Below are 18,756 nucleotides of genomic sequence, written 5' to 3'. Positions count from 1 at the left end.
GCAAACAGGATGTTTTGATTTGCATGAAGCACATTCAAAAATACGCCATAATTAACCGTCCCCAGCATGACACTGGGGTAGGTAGATAAAGTCTTTGCTGAACCATGACTTGGTCATCTTGGCTCCTTTTAAAAACAATGTAAGCAAGGGTTACTCCAAGCGGAGCCTCCCTTTTTTCCAAAAATTGTGCCCCACACACACCCACCCATTCAGTGGCAGCAGTTGTGCCATAGTTGGACACTTCACAGCTAGATTTGCATCAAGCACATTCCAAATCCACAAGCATTTACTCTCCCCAGGATGACACAGGGGTTGTAAATTCCTTCTGGATCCATGACTTGTTAATTTTGATGAACGTCAGTCTGTCCACATTGTCATTGGACAGACGCGTGCGCTTATCTGTCAGCGCACACCCAGCAGCACTGAAGACACGTTCAGAGACAACGCTGGCAGCTGTACACGCCAAAATCTCCAAGGCGTAACTGGATAGCTCTGGCCATTTTTCTAGATTTGAAGCCCAAAATGAGCAAGGCTCTATTTGCAAAGTCATGGCATCGATGTTCATTTGTAGATACTCCTGTATCATCCTCTCCAGCCGTTGACTATGTGTCAGACTTGTTGTCTCTGGTGGCCTTGCAAAGGAGGGTCTAAAAAAATTATGAAAAGATTCCATTAAATTGCTGTTACCAGCACCAGATACGGTCCTACTGGTACGTGTAGACTGTTGAAGATGACGAGACCGTCCCATGTTTGTCAAGTTACAACTGGGAGATTCACTCCCTGCACCTGTACGGTTGTTTGGTGGAAAAGCGGATCTAAGATCGAGTAACAGCTTCTGCTGATACTCCTGCATAAGTGCGTCCCTTTCTATGGCTGGAATTATGTCACAAAATTTGGACTTGTACCGGGGATCTAATAGTGTGGCAAGCCAGTAGTCATCATCACTTCTAATTTTGACAATACGAGGGTCATGTTGGAGGTAGTGCAACAAGAAGGCACTCATGTGTCTTGCGCAGCCATGCGGACCAAGTCCACGCTGTGTTTGTGGCATAGAGGTGCTAACCGTTCTTTCTTCCTCTGACATCTCCCCCCAACCTCTTTCAACTGAAATTTGACCAAGGTCCCCCTCATCTGCTGAGTCTTCCATGTCCATGGACAGTTCGTCCTCCATATCTTCATGTCCTCCTGCACCTTCCTCAACATCTCGCCTGCTACCATGCGCCCTTGTTGATCCCTGTCCCCCATGGTCCCATGCCTGGCGCCTTGGTGATGATGAACGTCTGGACCTTGGTGATGTTGTTGTGTCTTGCGCATATGAATCCTCCTGTAGTTCCTCCCCTTCCTGTTGTCCCACCCCCTGACTCCGAATAGTGTTTAGCGTGTGCTCCAGCATGTAAATGACTGGAATCGTCATGCTGATAATGGCATTGTCAGCGCTAAACATATTTGTCGCCATGTCGAAACTGTGCAGAAGGGTGCATAGGTCCTTGATCTGAGACCACTCTAGCAGTGTAATCTGCCCCACCTCTGCATCTCATTGGCCTAGGCTATACGTCATGACGTAATGCACCAGGGCTCGGTGGTGCTGTCTCTGTATCATGTGGAGAGTCGAATTCCAGCGTGTCGATACATCAAATTTCAGGTGATGAACCGGCAGGCTGAAAGACTTCTGGAGCAATGCAAGTCAAGTCAGCTGCGGCGTTTAAACGGCAGAAGTGAGCAGAGAGTGACCATGCCCTGTGCAGAAGCCCATCTAGGCCGTGATAGTGGGTTAAAATTGCTGAACAACAAGGTTAAACACGTGAGCCATACAAGGCACGTGTGCCAGCTTGCCCAGGCGAAGGGCCGCACCCAGGTTTGCAGCATTGTCGCACACGGCCTTACCAGGCTGCAGGTTGAGTGGAGACAACCATTTATTAAACTCGGACCGCAGAGCTGACCACAACTCCTCAGCTGTGTGACTCTTATTCCCAAGACATGTCAAGCTAAAGACCGCCTGATGCCGTTGCGCTCTGCTGCCAGCATAGTAATGAGGGGTGCGTGATTCCTTCTGCGCAGTGAGAACGCTGGTGGCCTGACCAGGCAGGCTTGGGGCGGAGGTGGAGGACCCAGATGAGGTGGAGGATGCAGAAGCAGTGGCGGAACTTGGACAGACAGAGGATTGACACACAAGTCGTGGGGACGGCAAGACTTGTGCAGCAGACCCTTCACCATCTATCACCATAGTTACCCAGTGGCCAGTCAGCGACATGTAACGTCCCTGTCCATGCTTACTGGTCCAAGTATCGGTGGTGAAATGCACCCGTTCACACACAGAGTTTCTCAAGGAAGCGGTGATGTTGTGTGTGACATGCTGGTGTAGCGCGGGCACACCTTTCTTAGAGAAGTAGTGGCGACTAGGCATCTGGTACTGGGGCACAGCGACAGACATAAGGTCTCTAAAATCCTGTGTGTCCACTAGGCGGAAAGGCAGCATTTCGGTAGCCAACAGCTTACAGAGGGATAGAGTCAACCTCTTAGCTTTGTCATGGGTCGCAGGAAGTGGCCTTTTATTTGACCACATCTGAGGGACAGAGATCTGGCTGCTGTGTGTAGACGGTGTTGAGTAGGGTGTCCCTGGAAAAATGCAGGTTTGTGAGGAAAGTGCAGGCGGAGACATGATGTTGCCTTCATCCAACGTTGGTGCTATCGATGTTTGAGAGAGCTGTACACAATCACTTGTTTCCCCTTCCAAACCAACTGACGACCTACCAAGCAAACTGCCTGTTGCGGTTACAGTGGTGGAAGTTGTGGGTGGAAAAACAGGTGTGACAGCTGTCCCCACAGTCCTAGAAGATGACGAGCGCGCGGATGCACTGGAAGGGGCAGGCGGTGGATGGTTGGCTCCGCTAGGCCGCATTGCAGCACGGTGAGCTTCCCACCAGGCCATATGATATTTATTCATGTAACGATTCATGGAAGAAGTTGTCAAACTGCTGAGGTTTTGACCTCTACTAAGATAACCATGCCAAATGTTACAGATCACATAATTTGGGCGATCTTTTTTTATGTCAAAAAAGGACCAGGCTAGGCAAGGCTTAGAGGCCATGCGACCTGTTGATCCACCCCGAATAATGCTCAGAGGCAGAGTGGTGGCTGAGGATGCAGTTGTAGACGTGCTACCAGTGCTCCGACTGTGTCCAGGAAGGCGCAAGGTTACTTTGATGTCGGTTGCATCCTCCTCCACCGCCTCTGTTGACCTCCTCGAGTGTCTGACTGTGGGTTGACAGTAGGTAGGATCTAGAACTTCATCATCAATTGTTGTGTTTGCACTCCCCTCCCCCTCAGACCGAGCCTCTTCTTGCCCTGACCGAATATTTAAGTTGTCATCCCAATCGGGTATCTGCGTCTCATCTTCATCAGTATGTTCCTCATTGTCTATAACCACAGTTGTTGGAAAGGCAGCATTTTGGTAGCCAACAGTTTGCAGATGATGAAAGTCAACCTCCAAGCCATGTCATGCCCTTCTAAAAGCATGTAAAACACAGCGAGGGGACTCCAACCACAGTCTCCCTCGTTTCCACTAACTGGGCCACACACACCCCACTTGACTGGCATCGGTTGAGCCCCCTTTTGAAAAAGAAAAAGATGCTTTGCATGAAGCACTCTCAAAAATACGCGTGCCTTTCCCGTCCCCTGGCTGACCCAGGGGAAGAAAAGTCCTCTGAGAGCCATGACTTGTTCATCTTGGTTCTTTTAGAGACACAGCGAGGGGACTCCAACCACAGTCTCCCTCGTTTCCACTAACTGGGCCACACACACCCCTCTTGACTGACATCAGTTGATGCCCCTTTTCAAAATGAAAAAGATGCTTTGCATGAAGCACTCTCAAAAATACGCGTGCCTTTCCCGTCCCCTGGCTGACCCAGGGGAAGAAACGTCCTCTGAGAGCCATGACTTGTTCATCTTGGTTCTTTTCGGAAACACAGCGAGGGGACTCCAACCACAGTCTCCCTCATTGCCACTAATTGGGCCACACACACCCCACTTGACTGGCATCGGTTGAGCCCCCTTTTGAAAAAGAAAAAGATGCTTTGCATGAAGCACTCTCAAAAATACGCGTGCCTTTCCCGTCCCCTGGCTGACCCAGGGGAAGAAACGTCCTCTGAGAGCCATGACTTGTTCATCTTGGTTCTTTTCGGAAACACAGCGAGGGGACTCCAACCACAGTCTCCCTCGTTGACACTAATTGGGCCACACACACCCCACTTGACTGGCATCAGTTGACCCCCATTTTCAAGATGAAAAAGATGCTTTGCATGAAGCACTCTCAAAAATACGTGTGCCTTTCCCGTCCCCTGGCTGACCCAGGGGAAGAAAAGTCCTCTGAGAGCCATGACTTGTTCATCTTGGTTCTTTTAGAGACACAGCGAGGGGACTCCAACCACAGTCTCCCTCGTTTCCACTAACTGGGCCACACACACCCCTCTTGACTGACATCAGTTGATGCCCCTTTTCAAAATGAAAAAGATGCTTTGCATGAAGCACTCTCAAAAATACGCGTGCCTTTCCCGTCCCCTGGCTGACCCAGGGGATGAAAAGTCCTCTGAGAGCCATGACTTGTTCATCTTGGTTCTTTTAGAGACACAGCGAGGGGACTCCAACCACAGTCTCCCTCGTTTCCACTAACTGGGCCACACACACCCCACTTGACTGGCATCAGTTGACCCCCATTTTCAAGATGAAAAAGATGCTTTGCATGAAGCACTCTCAAAAATACGTGTGCCTTTCCCGTCCCCTGGCTGACCCAGGGGAAGAAAAGTCCTCTGAGAGCCATGACTTAGTCATCTTGGTTCTTTTAGAGACACAGCGAGGGGACTCCAACCACAGTCTCCCTCGTTTCCACTAACTGGGCCCCACACACCCCTCTTGACTGACATCGGTTGATGCCCCTTTTCAAAATGAAAAAGATGCTTTGCATGAAGCACTCTCAAAAATACGCGTGCCTTTCCCGTCCCCTGGCTGACCCAGGGGAAGAAAAGTCCTCTGAGAGCCATGACTTGTTCATCTTGGTTCTTTTAGAGACACAGCGAGGGGACTCCAACCACAGTCTCCCTCGTTTCCACTAACTGGGCCACACACACCCCTCTTGACTGACATCAGTTGATGCCCCTTTTCAAAATGAAAAAGATGCTTTGCGTGAAGCACTCTCAAAAATACGCGTGCCTTTCCCGTCCCCTGGCTGACCCAGGGGAAGAAAAGTCCTCTGAGAGCCATGACTTGTTCATCTTGGTTCTTTTAGAGACACAGCGAGGGGACTCCAACCACAGTCTCCCTCGTTTCCACTAACTGGGCCACACACACCCCTCTTGACTGACATCAGTTGATGCCCCTTTTCAAAATGAAAAAGATGCTTTGCATGAAGCACTCTCAAAAATACGCGTGCCTTTCCCGTCCCCTGGCTGACCCAGGGGAAGAAACGTCCTCTGAAAGCCATGACTTGTTCATCTTGGTTCTTTTCGGAAACACAGCGAGGGGACTCCAACCACAGTCTCCCTCATTGCCACTAATTGGGCCACACACACCCCACTTGACTGGCATCAGTTGACCCAATTTTCAAGATGAAAAAGATGCTTTGCATGAAGCACTCTCAAAAATACGCCTTTCCCGTCCCCTGGCTGACCCAGGGGAAGAAAAGTCCTCTGAGAGCCATGACTTGTTCATCTTGGTTCTTTTAGAGACTCAGCGAGGGGACTCCAACCACAGTCTCCCTCGTTTCCACTAACTGGGCCCCACCCACCCCTCTTGACTGACATCGGTTGATGCCCCTTTTCAAAATGAAAAAGATGCTTTGCATGAAGCACTCTCAAAAATACGCGTGCCTTTCCCGTCCCCTGGCTGACCCAGGGGAAGAAAAGTCCTCTGAGAGCCATGATTTGTTCATTTTGGTTCTTTTAGAGACACAGCGAGGGGACTCCAACCACAGTCTCTCTCGTTTCCACTAACTGGGCCACACACACCCCTCTTGACTGACATCAGTTGATGCCCCTTTTCAAAATGAAAAAGATGCTTTGCATGAAGCACTCTCAAAAATACGCGTGCCTTTCCCGTCCCCTGGCTGACCCAGGGGAAGAAAAGTCCTCTGAGAGCCATGACTTGTTCATCTTGGTTCTTTTAGAGACACAGCGAGGGGACTCCAACCACAGTCTCCCTCGTTTCCACTAACTGGGCCACACACACCCCTCTTGACTGACATCAGTCGATGCCCCTTTTCAAAATGAAAAAGATGCTTTGCATGAAGCACTCTCAAAAATACGCGTGCCTTTCACCTCCCCTGGCTGACCCAGGGGAAGAAACGTCCTCTGAGAGCCATGACTTGTTCATCTTGGTTCTTTTCGGAAACACAGCGAGGGGACTCCAACCACAGTCTCCCTCGTTGCCACTAATTGGGCCACACACACCCCTCTTGACTGACATCAGTTGATGCCCCTTTTCAAAATGAAAAAGATGCTTTGCATGAAGCACTCTCAAAAATACGCGTGCCTTTCGCCTCCCCTGGCTGACCCAGGGGAAAAAAAGTCCTCTGAGAGCCATGTCCACATTGTCAGTGGACAGACGCGTGTGCTTATCTGTCAGCAGACCCCAGCAGCACTGAAGAAAGGTTCCGAGAGAACGCTGGCTGCAGGACACGACAAGATCCCCAAGACGTACGTGGCAAGCTCAGGCAATTTATCCAGATTGGAAGCCTAAAATGAGCAGGGCTCAAGTTGCACAGTAATAGCATCGATGTTTCCTTGCACATACTCATATATCTGTGTCTCCTCCTCTTTTTCTTTGTCCAGCTCTTTTGTTTTTGCATAAGTATATGTCCTTGTCACTTTCCCATGTGTTGTGAATTGTTTGTCACCTTTTGGACACCTTTGAGGGTGTTTTCTAGGTGTTTTTCTGTGTTTGTGATTGCCTGCCATTGTTTCCTATGCAGTTCGAGTTCGGTTCGTCGAACGTTCGACGAGCCGAACTCGAACGGGACCTCCGTTCGGCGAACCGGCCTCGAGCCGAACCGGGACCGGTTCGCTCATCTCTAGTTATGATGATCAACATCATATTGGGAAAAAAAGGACACCTCCAGTGAAAACTTTATGTTAAAACCCATTTTGACTTAAAATAATTAACTCATTGAGCGACAAATACTTTGATTGCTATTATCACTTTAACGGAGAGGTACTTTTAAAAATAACAATAAACATTTTATTCTGCTCTGCAGCCGCCGTAACATTGTTTCCAGTTAAACATAAAAAATGAGTAGAAAGATGCTCTTTTAAAATTTTCAATTAGTTTATTTTTCCCTCAGATGAAAAAGTGAAGGAGGAAGAAACAAATATTAACTAGTGCCTTTGTCATGGACATGGTCATCACATCAATTATATTCAAATTATGAAAAAAATGTTTAATAGATGTTGTGTCCCATGAATGGGAACAACGTGTTGTATATAATTCTTGCATTGCATATTTTTTCTCCTATCAGCAAATTCCTTTATTGTTACTAGGTAGATTAGACTGTATGAAGTTTGTCCCTATGTACCTCCCTTAGTTGGCTTCTGTATAGAAAGCTCCTCCCTTCTCCTTCAGTTTAGTCTAGAGGAACCATTACTGAAGAGACATGTCTGCAACCCTGTACAGATTATTCCTTTTCACCTGCCTATACCTGGCAGCCAGACTGGCTTGCAAAGTCTCCTTAAGGAGAATAGTGTTCCCCCGTGGTCCCCACATAGCTTTCTCATGAGCCAGATCAGACCCCCCCATACTTTGCACTGACGAGGGGCAAGCACCCCGAAACACCGTGTCTGCAAATTGGGATTCTGATCTGGCTTATATATCCTGAGTCATATTGCAAAGGATTGTCGAAAATCCACTTGTGACTTTTAGGATCGCTACTTCCAATAGGTGGCGCTGTGCTAGAGTTTGTCTCCTTTACTGGAGAGACAATTTGAATATTTCCCAGAGGGGCATTGCAGCTATAAGTCCCCTTACCTGGCAGCCAGACTGGCTTGCAAAGTCTCCTTAAGGAGAATAGTGTTCCCCCGTGGAATTTTAGGGGCATTGCAGCTATAAGTCCCCTTACCTGGCAGCCAGACTGGCTTGCAAAGTCTCCTTAAGGAGAATAGTGTTCCCCCGTGGTCCCCACATAGCTTTCTCATGAGCCAGATCAGACACCCCCATACTTTGCACTGACGAGGGGCAAGCACCCCGAAACACCGTGTCTGCAAATTGGGATTCTGATCTGGCTTATATATCCTGAGTCATATTGCAAAGGATTGTCGAAAATCCACTTGTGACTTTTAGGATCGCTACTTCCAATAGGTGGCGCTGTGCTAGAGTTTGTCTCCTTTACTGGAGAGACAATTTGAATATTTCCCAGAGGGGCATTGCAGCTATAAGTCCCCTTACCTGGCAGCCAGACTGGCTTGCAAAGTCTCCTTAAGGAGAATAGTGTTCCCCCGTGGAATTTTAGGGGCATTGCAGCTATAAGTCCCCTTACCTGGCAGCCAGACTGGCTTGCAAAGTCTCCTTAAGGAGAATAGTGTTCCCCCGTGGTCCCCACATAGCTTTCTCATGAGCCAGATCAGACACCCCCATACTTTGCACTGACGAGGGGCAAGCACCCCGAAACACCGTGTCTGCAAATTGGGATTCTGATCTGGCTTATATATCCTGAGTCATATTGCAAAGGATTGTCGAAAATCCACTTGTGACTTTTAGGATCGCTACTTCCAATAGGTGGCGCTGTGCTAGAGTTTGTCTCCTTTACTGGAGAGACAATTTGAATATTTCCCAGAGGGGCATTGCAGCTATAAGTCCCCTTACCTGGCAGCCAGACTGGCTTGCAAAGTCTCCTTAAGGAGAATAGTGTTCCCCCGTGGAATTTTAGGGGCATTGCAGCTATAAGTCCCCTTACCTGGCAGCCAGACTGGCTTGCAAAGTCTCCTTAAGGAGAATAGTGTTCCCCCGTGGTCCCCACATAGCTTTCTCATGAGCCAGATCAGACACCCCCATACTTTGCACTGACGAGGGGCAAGCACCCCGAAACACCGTGTCTGCAAATTGGGATTCTGATCTGGCTTATATATCCTGAGTCATATTGCAAAGGATTGTCGAAAATCCACTTGTGACTTTTAGGATCGCTACTTCCAATAGGTGGCGCTGTGCTAGAGTTTGTCTCCTTTACTGGAGAGACAATTTGAATATTTCCCAGAGGGGCATTGCAGCTATAAGTCCCCTTACCTGGCAGCCAGACTGGCTTGCAAAGTCTCCTTAAGGAGAATAGTGTTCCCCCGTGGAATTTTAGGGGCATTGCAGCTATAAGTCCCCTTACCTGGCAGCCAGACTGGCTTGCAAAGTCTCCTTAAGGAGAATAGTGTTCCCCCGTGGTCCCCACATAGCTTTCTCATGAGCCAGATCAGACACCCCCATACTTTGCACTGACGAGGGGCAAGCACCCCGAAACACCGTGTCTGCAAATTGGGATTCTGATCTGGCTTATATATCCTGAGTCATATTGCAAAGGATTGTCGAAAATCCACTTGTGACTTTTAGGATCGCTACTTCCAATAGGTGGCGCTGTGCTAGAGTTTGTCTCCTTTACTGGAGAGACAATTTGAATATTTCCCAGAGGGGCATTGCAGCTATAAGTCCCCTTACCTGGCAGCCAGACTGGCTTGCAAAGTCTCCTTAAGGAGAATAGTGTTCCCCCGTGGAATTTTAGGGGCATTGCAGCTATAAGTCCCCTTACCTGGCAGCCAGACTGGCTTGCAAAGTCTCCTTAAGGAGAATAGTGTTCCCCCGTGGTCCCCACATAGCTTTCTCATGAGCCAGATCAGACACCCCCATACTTTGCACTGACGAGGGGCAAGCACCCCGAAACACCGTGTCTGCAAATTGGGATTCTGATCTGGCTTATATATCCTGAGTCATATTGCAAAGGATTGTCGAAAATCCACTTGTGACTTTTAGGATCGCTACTTCCAATAGGTGGCGCTGTGCTAGAGTTTGTCTCCTTTACTGGAGAGACAATTTGAATATTTCCCAGAGGGGCATTGCAGCTATAAGTCCCCTTACCTGGCAGCCAGACTGGCTTGCAAAGTCTCCTTAAGGAGAATAGTGTTCCCCCGTGGAATTTTAGGGGCATTGCAGCTATAAGTCCCCTTACCTGGCAGCCAGACTGGCTTGCAAAGTCTCCTTAAGGAGAATAGTGTTCCCCCGTGGTCCCCACATAGCTTTCTCATGAGCCAGATCAGACACCCCCATACTTTGCACTGACGAGGGGCAAGCACCCCGAAACACCGTGTCTGCAAATTGGGATTCTGATCTGGCTTATATATCCTGAGTCATATTGCAAAGGATTGTCGAAAATCCACTTGTGACTTTTAGGATCGCTACTTCCAATAGGTGGCGCTGTGCTAGAGTTTGTCTCCTTTACTGGAGAGACAATTTGAATATTTCCCAGAGGGGCATTGCAGCTATAAGTCCCCTTACCTGGCAGCCAGACTGGCTTGCAAAGTCTCCTTAAGGAGAATACTGTTCCCCCGTGGAATTTTAGGGGCATTGCAGCTATAAGTCCCCTTACCTGGCAGCCAGACTGGCTTGCAAAGTCTCCTTAAGGAGAATAGTGTTCCCCCGTGGTCCCCACATAGCTTTCTCATGAGCCAGATCAGACACCCCCATACTTTGCACTGACGAGGGGCAAGCACCCCGAAACACCGTGTCTGCAAATTGGGATTCTGATCTGGCTTATATATCCTGAGTCATATTGCAAAGGATTGTCGAAAATCCACTTGTGACTTTTAGGATCGCTACTTCCAATAGGTGGCGCTGTGCTAGAGTTTGTCTCCTTTACTGGAGAGACAATTTGAATATTTCCCAGAGGGGCATTGCAGCTATAAGTCCCCTTACCTGGCAGCCAGACTGGCTTGCAAAGTCTCCTTAAGGAGAATAGTGTTCCCCCGTGGAATTTTAGGGGCATTGCAGCTATAAGTCCCCTTACCTGGCAGCCAGACTGGCTTGCAAAGTCTCCTTAAGGAGAATAGTGTTCCCCCGTGGTCCCCACATAGCTTTCTCATGAGCCAGATCAGACACCCCCATACTTTGCACTGACGAGGGGCAAGCACCCCGAAACACCGTGTCTGCAAATTGGGATTCTGATCTGGCTTATATATCCTGACTCATATTGCAAAGGATTGTCGAAAATCCACTTGTGACTTTTAGGATCGCTACTTCCAATAGGTGGCGCTGTGCTAGAGTTTGTCTCCTTTACTGGAGAGACAATTTGAATATTTCCCAGAGGGGCATTGCAGCTATAAGTCCCCTTACCTGGCAGCCAGACTGGCTTGCAAAGTCTCCTTAAGGAGAATAGTGTTCCCCCGTGGAATTTTAGGGGCATTGCAGCTATAAGTCCCCTTACCTGGCAGCCAGACTGGCTTGCAAAGTCTCCTTAAGGAGAATAGTGTTCCCCCGTGGTCCCCACATAGCTTTCTCATGAGCCAGATCAGACACCCCCATACTTTGCACTGACGAGGGGCAAGCACCCCGAAACACCGTGTCTGCAAATTGGGATTCTGATCTGGCTTATATATCCTGAGTCATATTGCAAAGGATTGTCGAAAATCCACTTGTGACTTTTAGGATCGCTACTTCCAATAGGTGGCGCTGTGCTAGAGTTTGTCTCCTTTACTGGAGAGACAATTTGAATATTTCCCAGAGGGGCATTGCAGCTATAAGTCCCCTTACCTGGCAGCCAGACTGGCTTGCAAAGTCTCCTTAAGGAGAATAGTGTTCCCCCGTGGAATTTTAGGGGCATTGCAGCTATAAGTCCCCTTACCTGGCAGCCAGACTGGCTTGCAAAGTCTCCTTAAGGAGAATAGTGTTCCCCCGTGGTCCCCACATAGCTTTCTCATGAGCCAGATCAGACACCCCCATACTTTGCACTGACGAGGGGCAAGCACCCCGAAACACCGTGTCTGCAAATTGGGATTCTGATCTGGCTTATATATCCTGAGTCATATTGCAAAGGATTGTCGAAAATCCACTTGTGACTTTTAGGATCGCTACTTCCAATAGGTGGCGCTGTGCTAGAGTTTGTCTCCTTTACTGGAGAGACAATTTGAATATTTCCCAGAGGGGCATTGCAGCTATAAGTCCCCTTACCTGGCAGCCAGACTGGCTTGCAAAGTCTCCTTAAGGAGAATAGTGTTCCCCCGTGGAATTTTAGGGGCATTGCAGCTATAAGTCCCCTTACCTGGCAGCCAGACTGGCTTGCAAAGTCTCCTTAAGGAGAATAGTGTTCCCCCGTGGTCCCCACATAGCTTTCTCATGAGCCAGATCAGACACCCCCATACTTTGCACTGATGAGGGGCAAGCACCCCGAAACACCGTGTCTGCAAATTGGGATTCTGATCTGGCTTATATATCCTGAGTCATATTGCAAAGGATAGTCGAAAATCCACTTGTGACTTTTAGGATCGCTACTTCCAATAGGTGGCGCTGTGCTAGAGTTTGTCTCCTTTACTGGAGAGACAATTTGAATATTTCCCAGAGGGGCATTGCAGCTATAAGTCCCCTTACCTGGCAGCCAGACTGGCTTGCAAAGTCTCCTTAAGGAGAATAGTGTTCCCCCGTGGTCCCCACATAGCTTTCTCATGAGCCAGATCAGACACCCCCCATACTTTGCACTGACGAGGGGCAAGCACCCCGAAACACCGTGTCTGCAAATTGGGATTCTGATCTGGCTTATATATCCTGAGTCATATTGCAAAGGATTGTCGAAAATCCACTTGTGACTTTTAGGATCGCTACTTCCAATAGGTGGCGCTGTGCTAGAGTTTGTCTCCTTTACTGGAGAGACAATTTGAATATTTCCCAGAGGGGCATTGCAGCTATAAGTCCCCTTACCTGGCAGCCAGACTGGCTTGCAAAGTCTCCTTAAGGAGAATAGTGTTCCCCCGTGGAATTTTAGGGGCATTGCAGCTATAAGTCCCCTTACCTGGCAGCCAGACTGGCTTGCAAAGTCTCCTTAAGGAGAATAGTGTTCCCCCGTGGTCCCCACATAGCTTTCTCATAAGCCAGATCAGACACCCCCATACTTTGCACTGACGAGGGGCAAGCACCCCGAAACACCGTGTCTGCAAATTGGGATTCTGATCTGGCTTATATATCCTGAGTCATATTGCAAAGGATTGTCGAAAATCCACTTGTGACTTTTAGGATCGCTACTTCCAATAGGTGGCGCTGTGCTAGAGTTTGTCTCCTTTACTGGAGAGACAATTTGAATATTTCCCAGAGGGGCATTGCAGCTATAAGTCCCCTTACCTGGCAGCCAGACTGGCTTGCAAAGTCTCCTTAAGGAGAATAGTGTTCCCCCGTGGAATTTTAGGGGCATTGCAGCTATAAGTCCCCTTACCTGGCAGCCAGACTGGCTTGCAAAGTCTCCTTAAGGAGAATAGTGTTCCCCCGTGGTCCCCACATAGCTTTCTCATGAGCCAGATCAGACACCCCCATACTTTGCACTGACGAGGGGCAAGCACCCCGAAACACCGTGTCTGCAAATTGGGATTCTGATCTGGCTTATATATCCTGAGTCATATTGCAAAGGATTGTCGAAAATCCACTTGTGACTTTTAGGATCGCTACTTCCAATAGGTGGCGCTGTGCTAGAGTTTGTCTCCTTTACTGGAGAGACAATTTGAATATTTCCCAGAGGGGCATAGCAGCTATAAGTCCCCTTACCTGGCAGCCAGACTGGCTTGCAAAGTCTCCTTAAGGAGAATAGTGTTCCCCCGTGGAATTTTAGGGGCATTGCAGCTATAAGTCCCCTTACCTGGCAGCCAGACTGGCTTGCAAAGTCTCCTTAAGGAGAATAGTGTTCCCCCGTGGTCCCCACATAGCTTTCTCATGAGCCAGATCAGACACCCCCATACTTTGCACTGACGAGGGGCAAGCACCCCGAAACACCGTGTCTGCAAATTGGGATTCTGATCTGGCTTATATATCCTGAGTCATATTGCAAAGGATTGTCGAAAATCCACTTGTGACTTTTAGGATCGCTACTTCCAATAGGTGGCGCTGTGCTAGAGTTTGTCTCCTTTACTGGAGAGACAATTTGAATATTTCCCAGAGGGGCATTGCAGCTATAAGTCCCCTTACCTGGCAGCCAGACTGGCTTGCAAAGTCTCCTTAAGGAGAATAGTGTTCCCCCGTGGAATTTTAGGGGCATTGCAGCTATAAGTCCCCTTACCTGGCAGCCAGACTGGCTTGCAAAGTCTCCTTAAGGAGAATAGTGTTCCCCCGTGGTCCCCACATAGCTTTCTCATGAGCCAGATCAGACACCCCCATACTTTGCACTGACGAGGGGCAAGCACCCCGAAACACCGTGTCTGCAAATTGGGATTCTGATCTGGCTTATATATCCTGAGTCATATTGCAAAGGATTGTCGAAAATCCACTTGTGACTTTTAGGATCGCTACTTCCAATAGGTGGCGCTGTGCTAGAGTTTGTCTCCTTTACTGGAGAGACAATTTGTATACTTTGTACTTAATACAAGATTCTAGAAGAAAACTACAGCGTTTCTCCTTGTCTTCCTTCAAGTCATTGATGGGCTGAGTTAACACTATCTGTGGAAGCCTGTAGAGTGAGTAAAATCATACAATTATCTAAGGGACTGATAATTAGAGCAGTTGGATTCATTGCTACCAGGAAGAGACAGAATAGTGAAAAGGATTAGCTGTGACCGGGATTAGTATTCATATATCAGTAAAGAACCTGTATCCAGGAGTACTATACAGCATACAATCCAGAGAAAGGATTACCCCAAGGGGCTGATAACAAGCCACAGCATAACATTTTATAGCAGCTTCAGACAAAGTGCCCTGTAAAGTATTAACCTGTTATCAGAACTGTGTGCAGCTATAAACCTAGAATCACCCATAAGCTAATTGTAAATTGCAGCCAGAGACTCTGCAAATACATCCTGCAAAACAGGCTGCTGGCTGCAGAGATTGCAACATTGTATTGGTTTCCCTGACAACCAGTGCAGAGCAGCATTCACCCTTCCTGATGGAGTCAAAGAGAGCTCTCTCACTACCTGCTTTAAAGCAACAAGAGGAAGACATGGACTCACACTCAAATTACAGTGAAAGAGCTAAGCGGTTGACAAAACCAACATGGAAGGTTAAAGAGAACCTAGAAACAGCCAGAAGTGAACTGTTTACCCACACAGCATTATTGTGGCAAAGAGTGCAAAAACAAGTGACTGTTTTATCTGCGCCCGGTGCTCATGAGCTACCACCAGAGGGAGCCCTGGAACAACTGTACTCAGCATACCAATGCTACAAAGAGATTTGTAAAAAATATTCCTCTACCCTGCTGAGATCAAATACGTCTGAGTCTCAAAAAGAACTACAGGACTTTCAACAGCTTAATGCTGAACGAGACCGCACCGTGCGCGACATTGTGAGCGAGACTGAAGCAAAAATGGCGCAAATGTCAGGAGCGGCATCTTACAAATCCAGGTCCATTAAGAGCTCAAGGCACTCACTCAAATCAGGCTCATCAAGGTACTCAACTCAGCGAGCAGCTCATAAAGGCGCGCGCTGAAGCAAAAAAAACAAAAGTACACGCCATCTTCGCCCAGAGAGAAGCAGAAATGAAAGCAGAATCTGCACGCAAGGAAGCAGAAATTGAAGCCCTACAGAAGGAATGTGAACATGTGGCCGCCATGGCAAGGCTAAAAGTCTTTGAGCAAGCTCTGGGTGGGAGCCAAGAAGGCAGCGCCAGTTTGTGTGATCTCGACACAGAAGACTCACTTAAGCGTACAAGAGATTACGTGCTGAGCCAAGCCGACGAACTGCCAACTACCATCAACATTCACGTCAGTGCTAACACTTCTCCAGAGCCTCAAGACACTGATCCACCTACAGCTTCCAGCCTTCCAGGTCAGTCCAATGCACCTCAGACTTTCAATCCTGAACCAGCTTCATATTCTATTGCACAGCTACACCCTGCACATCAGCAACCTCCGTATGCCCATGTCTACATGCAACCTAACATGCCGGCAAGGCACTACACTCCCAACAACTATGTAGTTCCAGTCCCGTATACAACAGAGATTGTACACACCAAACCGATCACTGGTCTAAACGCCTACGCCACTCCATACTTTCCCATGTTCCCGAACCAAGAAGCTACGAATCACGCAACCAGCACCACGCAGTCAGCAAATGTGCCCCCAACGTCGGAAAGATCAGACATGTCCGACTTTGCGAGGTACATGATCCGCCAAGAACTCACCAACACCGGTCTCACAAAGTTTGACGACCAGCCCGAAAACTACAGAGGGTGGAAGTGTGCCTTCAAAACCGCAACGCGTGACCTTGGCATTACGGCTGCTGAAGAGCTGGACTTGCTAATCAGGTGGCTAGGGCCACGGTCTACTGAGAGAATCAAGAGACTCAGATCCGTCTACATCAGCGACCCAACAACTGGTCTCGCAACCGCATGGGACAGACTAGAGAAAGGCTTCGGCAGGCCTGAAGCAATTGAAGATGCATTGCTGAAACAACTATACGACCTTCCAAAAATATATGGCAAGGATGCTTCAAAGTACCAGGAACTCAGCGACCTGCTGTCCGAGCTCCAGCTGGCCAAAACAGACACACACCTACCTGGCCTCAGCTACCTGGACACCGCTCGTGGGGTGAAACCCATAGTCGCCAAGTTACCTTACAACGTGCAGGAAAGGTGGACCACGGTAGGAACAAACTATAAAAAAGAGCACCAAGTGTCCTTCCCTCCATTCTCCTACTTCTGCGAGTTCATCAACGGCATCGCGGAACTTAAGGCAGACCCCAGCTTCACCTGTGGAGAACCCACCGGCTCCACTTCACCAGCTCCCAGATATGAGAGCCCTCATCAAAATGACAGAAAATGTAGGGGCCCAGTATCAGTCAAAAAGACCGATGTTCTACCACCTACACCGTCAGCACCAGACAATGGCACTGAAGGCGGGAAGGCGGAAAATCCGAACCGCCAATGTCCTATTCACAAACTGCCACACCCCCTGAAGAAGTGCATTGGCTTCAGGAAGAAACCTCTTCAAGAACGAAAGGAACTCTTGAAAAGGTTTGGGGTATGTTTCAGGTGTTGTGCCTCTACAGAACACCTTGCCAAGGACAGTAAGGTTACAATTAAGTGCATGGAGTGTGACAGCACAGATCACGTACAAGCGCTGCACCCATCTAAGCCTGATCCTGCACCTACACCTTCTCCTACCACAAGTCATGGCGGGGAGAGTACAGGCCAAGCTGCAAACCACCTCACAGTATCCTCCTCGTGCACCGCAGTCTGCGGAGATCTCTGGGACAAGTCTTGTGCGAAAATATGCCTAGTAAGGGTATATCCCAAAGGTCACCCAGAAAGGACCGTGAAGGTGTACAGCATCCTGGACGACCAGAGTAACAGGTCACTTGCCAGGTCTGATCTCTTCGACTTGTTCGGCTTAAAAGGAAATGGCTACCCTTATACACTAGGTACTTGCAGCGGCATCTCAGAAGCTTGCGGAAGAAGAGCCAGTGGTCTTGTGGTAACATCTCTTGAAAATACTGTAGAGATACCTCTAATGACACTCGTCGAGTGCAACCAGATACCGGCTAACCGGGAAGAGATTCCAACACCATAGGCAGCTCTTCGCCACCCTCACCTGAGAACTATCGCCAGCAAGATCCCACCTCTTGATCATAGTGCAAAAATCCTGATTCTGATTGGAAAGGACATCCTCCGGCTACACAAAGTACGCCAACACATCAACGGGCCACATGATGCGCCATTCGCTCAGCGCTACGACTTAGGCTGGGTGATCATAGGAAACGTCTGCGTAGGCAAGTCCCGACGCGATCTCCTCCTACAAGACGCACATCCTCCCAAACGGTCGTGGCACTCACTTTCAACCATGTCCGCATCACTACGGGGTGAAAGAGAGGCTGAGTGACACCAGGTGGCGACAGCAGCCTCCCGACTGCGCGGACGCATATCTCTGGGATGACGACTTCAGGTCAACAGCGTTCGAGTCTACAAACGAAGACAACAAATTCGCTCAGATGAGAGAAGACAAAGAATTCATAAAGATTATGGATAAAGAGTTCTCTCAAAACGACTCTAACAGTTGGGTAGCCCCATTACCCTTTCGGTCTCCAAGGCCAAGGTTGCCAAACAACTCCCAGCAAGCAACCGCAAGGTCCTCCTCTCTAAAACACACTTTGGAAAGACAACCAGAGATGGAGAAACACTTTGTTGAGATTACGCAAAATATCCTCGACAGAGGTCATGCCGAACAATGGCACCACATTCCCACCGAACAAAACCCAGTTGACCGAGGAATGAGACTCACTGCAGCGTCCAAACTCGGCAACAACATGTGGCTGGCTCCTCCAAGTATCTTATACGAGGAGACCTGCGATAACTACGCCGGCAACATGTACGAGCTGGTGGAACCAGAATCCGACAAGGAAATTAGACCGGTCATCTCCGCTTGCTACACTTCAGTGACATCAAAACAGAAGTTGAGACCTCATCGCTTCGAGCGCTTCTCAAGTTGGTCATCTGAGGTACGAATCGTAGCTTGTCTTATTCACATTGCTCACTGTTTCACCGACTACAAGTCTTCAACGTGCCACGGCTGGCACATGTGTGCGATTCGTCCAGTCACCGAACTCGTGCTACTTTTACCAAAG

This window comes from Anomaloglossus baeobatrachus, chromosome 1, assembly GCF_048569485.1.
Source record: "Anomaloglossus baeobatrachus isolate aAnoBae1 chromosome 1, aAnoBae1.hap1, whole genome shotgun sequence".
In the NCBI taxonomy this organism is placed as follows: Eukaryota; Metazoa; Chordata; class Amphibia; order Anura; family Aromobatidae; genus Anomaloglossus; species Anomaloglossus baeobatrachus.
This window is presented reverse-complemented; position numbering follows the sequence as displayed.